Source organism: Anopheles coluzzii (genome assembly GCF_943734685.1).
Source record: "Anopheles coluzzii chromosome X unlocalized genomic scaffold, AcolN3 X_unloc_83, whole genome shotgun sequence".
NCBI classification, from domain to species: Eukaryota; Metazoa; Arthropoda; class Insecta; order Diptera; family Culicidae; genus Anopheles; species Anopheles coluzzii.
The window spans coordinates 1-5,000 of NW_026054517.1; the positions used below are offsets into that span (position 1 = coordinate 1).

The 5,000-nt window shown below is 46.4% G+C and overlaps 1 long non-coding RNA gene across 1 annotated transcript in view; it reads left to right on the forward strand.

Moving 5' to 3' along the window:
* Nucleotides 1-4,007: 4,007 nt before the first annotated feature.
* The window catches only part of LOC125908194 (uncharacterized), a 14,483-nt gene continuing 13,490 nt past the window's right edge, over nt 4,008-5,000 (forward strand). Inside the window, exon 1 of the long non-coding RNA XR_007453289.1 lies at nt 4,008-5,000. This exon is cut by the window's right edge and continues 378 nt beyond it. This is a non-coding gene — a long non-coding RNA (uncharacterized LOC125908194).

A 5,000-nucleotide genomic window follows, 5' to 3' on the forward strand; every position in this document is an offset into this window, starting at 1 on the left:
AGTGAGCTTGTCGGCGTGCCTCATTCTCGACTTGATTGTCTTGATGTGAGAAACGTGCCGACCAAACCAGTAAGCTTACACACATGCTCGTTACAAGTTGTATAAGTTGATCCGTTTGGGCCGGTTGCCTTGCACATGATGGTGTTGTAGACCATGTTCGGTTAACACGTCGTGTGTCAAGGTGGTCGGCCTTGGTAGTAGGATGTCTTGTGCATGTGACGTGTTGACCTGGTTTGGTCGATGTGTCGTCGTGTACGAGATGACCTACTTACCCGTCAGTTGTCCAAGTTGTGTCATGTGTTGACTTAGTTGACGTGTCATGTGCATGGATGATTGGCGTACGGGTCATGTATGGTGCACTTGCTTCAGTTGAAGGGATGTACTAGTACAGTTATATTAATTGTTTATTTCACGATCTGGTCTTTTGGCTGGATCGCGAAAAAAACGCTAAGTCCCAAATCTTGAACTCGAGAGGAGAGCGCTGATGACAACCTTTTGGACTGGAGCTCCCTAGAATTCGGCTTTTTCCTACTTTAAATGGTATGCACTGTTGTATGTATTGTTTATTCACGATCTGGTCGTTGGATTGGATCGTGGAAAAAAAACGCTAAGTCCCAGATCCTGAACTCGACAGGAAAGCGCTGATGGCAAACATTCTGACTGGAAGTTCCTAGAAATCGGCTTTTTCCTTATTGGCATTATGTGGCACGTTTATTGTGGCTAGAACATTAATTATCCACCAAATGGCACCAACGCTTGGCGAAAGTCTCGAAACACTCCTATCCCGACGCACCAGCAACCGCAACACGATGCAAAATAAATTGCACGAGCTACTGATACTTGTACCATGCACGGTACACGGTACCAAAATATACCCCTGAAAGTGTGCAATTTGGTGCTATTCTAGGAAATTTGTTTGGGGAAGCCTAGCTACGCGTGTCGCACGTTGCATGGTCGTCGATCAGAGGCATGCAAAAGCACCTATCTAGGGGACTTACTTTACGTTCTAGTAGCAAGTTCGATTTTCCGGTCTAGCACGGCAGTACGCCTGCATGCATACACTCCATGTACCAAAAATGTATCAACCTAGGCGTTGCTCAGTAGCTTTTGGCGGCACATGTAAAAAGTACTCGAGTTCAGATTCTTGGAACTTTGCGTATTGTTCAAAACTTATAACGAAAACTAAATTATAAATGGGTAAAAGGCTAGTGCGTTTTCTCAGTAGCTTTTGGCGCCACGTGGCAAAAGTATTCGAGTTTCAGATTTCTGGGACTTAGCGTATTTTCAAACCTGATAATGAAAATTGAAGTACAAATGGGGCATAAGCTAGGCGTTGCCTAGTTACTTTTTTCGCCACATGGAGGAAGTAGTCGAGCTCCAATTTCTGGGACGTAGCGTATTTTTCAATCATAATAAACCGAATCAAACATAAAAATCATGAAACTTACACCACGTCCCTAGGTTGTGCACAAAACGTAACGATATAGTGCCGGCGAGGTTAGAGGTGCACAAAATTGTGTACCGATTAGGAAAAGTACTCTATGTTGCTATGACTTGGGTAAAAAGTGTTGATTAACTGCTGGTTACGATAGACAGTTGCTTATCGTACACATCGCAAACGAACACCCCTTAGTGAGCAGTAGCAGAAGTCGATGGAACAAAGCGAATGCATTACAAACTGATCAAGTAAAATAAGGAACGCTACGTACTAGGACTTCCTTTCCAAGAATGGTGTCCGCGACGGGAGGGCAAGCGTCCTTCCCAGGTTTCCCTAGTAAACCTTGTATGGTAAACATACCCAAGCGTGTCCGTAAGCACGCAACGATAGTCACGAACGAGCACATACCTAGGGAAAGTACTCTACGTACTAGGACTTCTGTCCAAGAATGGTGTCCGCGACGGTCGGGCACTGTGACGCAATTACCAAATCCTAGAATCGTACAAGCAGTGTGTACAAACATAAAACATTAACGCGTTCGCTCCGGGCTGCGCCGTCCGTGTTGAACACAAATGCGGGTGATTATATGAGTGGATGGACAAAAACATGCGTGGCGAAGACAATTTCTGCACGATGTGCCACATAGCCCATTCGTCGTCCCGGGCGAATGGAAAAACACAAAAATCTCGAGTATCTTTCTAGGTTTCTGTTATAAAAGGGCAGGCCAAAAGGTGACCGGTTGAGATGAGCATTTTAAGCATGCAAGCACTTAATTGCAACTTTTCCTACAAAAACTAGGTACGTACACGTAGATTGTATCAACATGGACATCCATGATTGCGTACGCCCCGGGCTGCGCCCTCCGTGTTGTACTAGAACAATTTTAAGTTCGTCTAACGATTCTACATCCGATTCTGGATAGTGGTTTTTCGACCACTTTTCAACATTTTGTGACACCCCGAACCTAGGGGCAGCTCCCTAGCTTTTTTCAAAAATGTGCACCGAACGGGCCAGAGAGCTCGAGTAGTCGAAAAATTTTTTTTTGCTAAAACCCCTAAAAACGTGTCAGGAACGCACCCTAGATGATGAAAAGTGCAACCAGAATGTCAATCGACAACATTCCCGGGGGTACAAATTTGCTCTACGCGTCCCTAGGTAGGGTACTTTTTCATACAAACATCAAAGTGTACGGTGCACACAGTGCGCGGAACAAAAATTGCTCGGTCAGACCTAGGACGGGCCATATCTCGAATACTAAACGTCGCAGATGGGTGTCGTAGAACAATTTTAAGTTCGTCTAACGATTCTACATCCGATTCTGGATAGTGGTTTTTCGACCACTTTTCAACATTTTGTGACACCCCGAACCTAGGGGCAGCTCCCTAGCTTTTTTCAAAAATGTGCACCGAACGGGCCAGAGAGCTCGAGTAGTCGAAAATTTTTTTTTTTGCTAAAACCCCTCAAAACGTGTCAGGAACGCACCCTAGATGATGAAAAGTGCAACCAGAACGTCAATCGACAACATGCCCGGGGGTACAAATTTGCTCTACGCGTCCCTAGGTAGGGTACTTTTTCATACAAACATCAAAGTGTACGGGTGCACAAAGTGCGCGGAACAAAAATTGCTCGGTCAGACCTAGGACGGGCCATATCTCGAATACTAAACGTCGCAGATGGGTGTCGTAGAACAATTTTAAGTTCGTCTAACGATTCTACATCCGATTCTGGATAGTGGTTTTTCGACCACTTTTCAACATTTTGTGACACCCCGAACCTAGGGGCAGCTCCCTAGCTTTTTTCAAAAATGTGCACCGAACGGGCCAGAGAGCTCGAGTAGTCGAAAAATTTTTTTTTGCTAAAACCCCTCAAAACGTGTCAGGAACGCACCCTAGATGATGAAAAGTGAAACCAGAACGTGAAACGACAACTTTGTTGGGGGTACCCTTTTTACTCTACGGGCCACTAGCTTAGGCGCGCCAACAGCGCTTTCCTCTCGGGTTCCCATTTTTTGCCCTCCTGGGATTATGATCATTTACTCATTGCCTACTATAGGGAAGGTACCTTGCTCCGAGGTCAAAAATGAAGATTTCACCAAATCGTAGTTTTAACCTCTATTTAGTCGTAGGAGCATGGTTTGCAGTGTCCCGTGGGTCATATAAGCCCCCGTTTGGGTCATACGTCCCCTCCCCGATGAAAATCGTCATATGACTATAGGCCGAACTTATGAAGCAAAAGTGGTGTCTGGTGGGTTCTGCCGATGATCTTAACCTATGATTTTGAGTTTCCACTCTTTCAAAACGTTTCCTGGAGCAGTACATCACGGGTCTACGGACCCAAAGACTTCGTTGCGATGGTTTCAAGCATAAAAGTTGTAACAGTTAAGGGTTTTTAATACGCGTATATTAAATCATTGCTTGAAACTAAGCTTCGTTGTCTTTAAACTCTGCAAGACCAATCGAACTTCTTAGGGAAACTCGAAGCATTCACGCTAAGCTGGTGGTGCAGGGCACATAGCGTGATGAAACCGGGTTTCCCTAACCAATGTGGCATATTTTTTCCCTGAGAGTGAAGCTCAGACCCACGTAGGGGAGAGCGAAGTGGAACTTTAATGTTCAATGCAGCAAATGTTCGCCATGCGGATAAACAAGTTGGAATAGTTCAATGTAGTGTAATGCAAACACGAATCGCAAATAACGATACGGGACCCAGAAGCAATTCTGCGGATCCCTCGGGGAGTGGTGAGTTGATATAAATTAGAGGTGAAAGTCCAAGTTGTTCGAGCTCCGGCTCGGCAGCCGATACGAGGTTCCTGTTGAGCTTGTTTGTACATCGCGCAGAGGCGCCGTTCGGTTCTAGCAATGATTCCCGCCACCATGTTCCATGCGTGCAGAGATCCGTTAGAGCTCGTTCAATGTGTCCCGCCGTGATTACGAAAAAGTCCAACAGTTGACTTAGTTGGGTGTGCGTCAAGTAATCGCGCAGAGATGCCGATCGGTTCCTAGCAATGTTTCCCGTCACAAGGTGGTATTGGCACCTGTGCAGAGTGGCCGTTAGCAATGTCTCCCGTATCACGGTGGTGTACCATCACTAGTGCAGAGTGACCGCTAGCAATGTCTCCCGTCACAAGGGTGGTAGCCCAGAAGTGCAGAGAAGCCGCTGTAGCAAAGTCTCCCGTATCACGTTGGAGTTCTTCCACTAGTGCAGAGAGATCGCTGAACCGTTCAATGTGTCCCGTCGTGGTGTGCTTGTACCGAGCACGTAGGATACACCTTGCTTTGTTGGTTTGGGATAGGAGTGGTCGCGCAACTGCCTCCACGCCGCAGAGTGCCAGTTCGGATTGAAGGTCAACTTTAGCCGTTCAATGCATCAGTCGGTGGGTGTTCAGATGGCATCACAACTTCCCCTAGGTGCTCAAGTTGGCTGGGTTGTAAAACATGTACACATGCGCAGAGTATCGTGCGTACTAGCAAAGTCTCCCGTCACGGTGGTTACGAATGAGTTCCATGCAGTGCAGAGCGATCGTTAGTGCGTGCAATGTACCAGTCGATGTGTCGTACCGGCA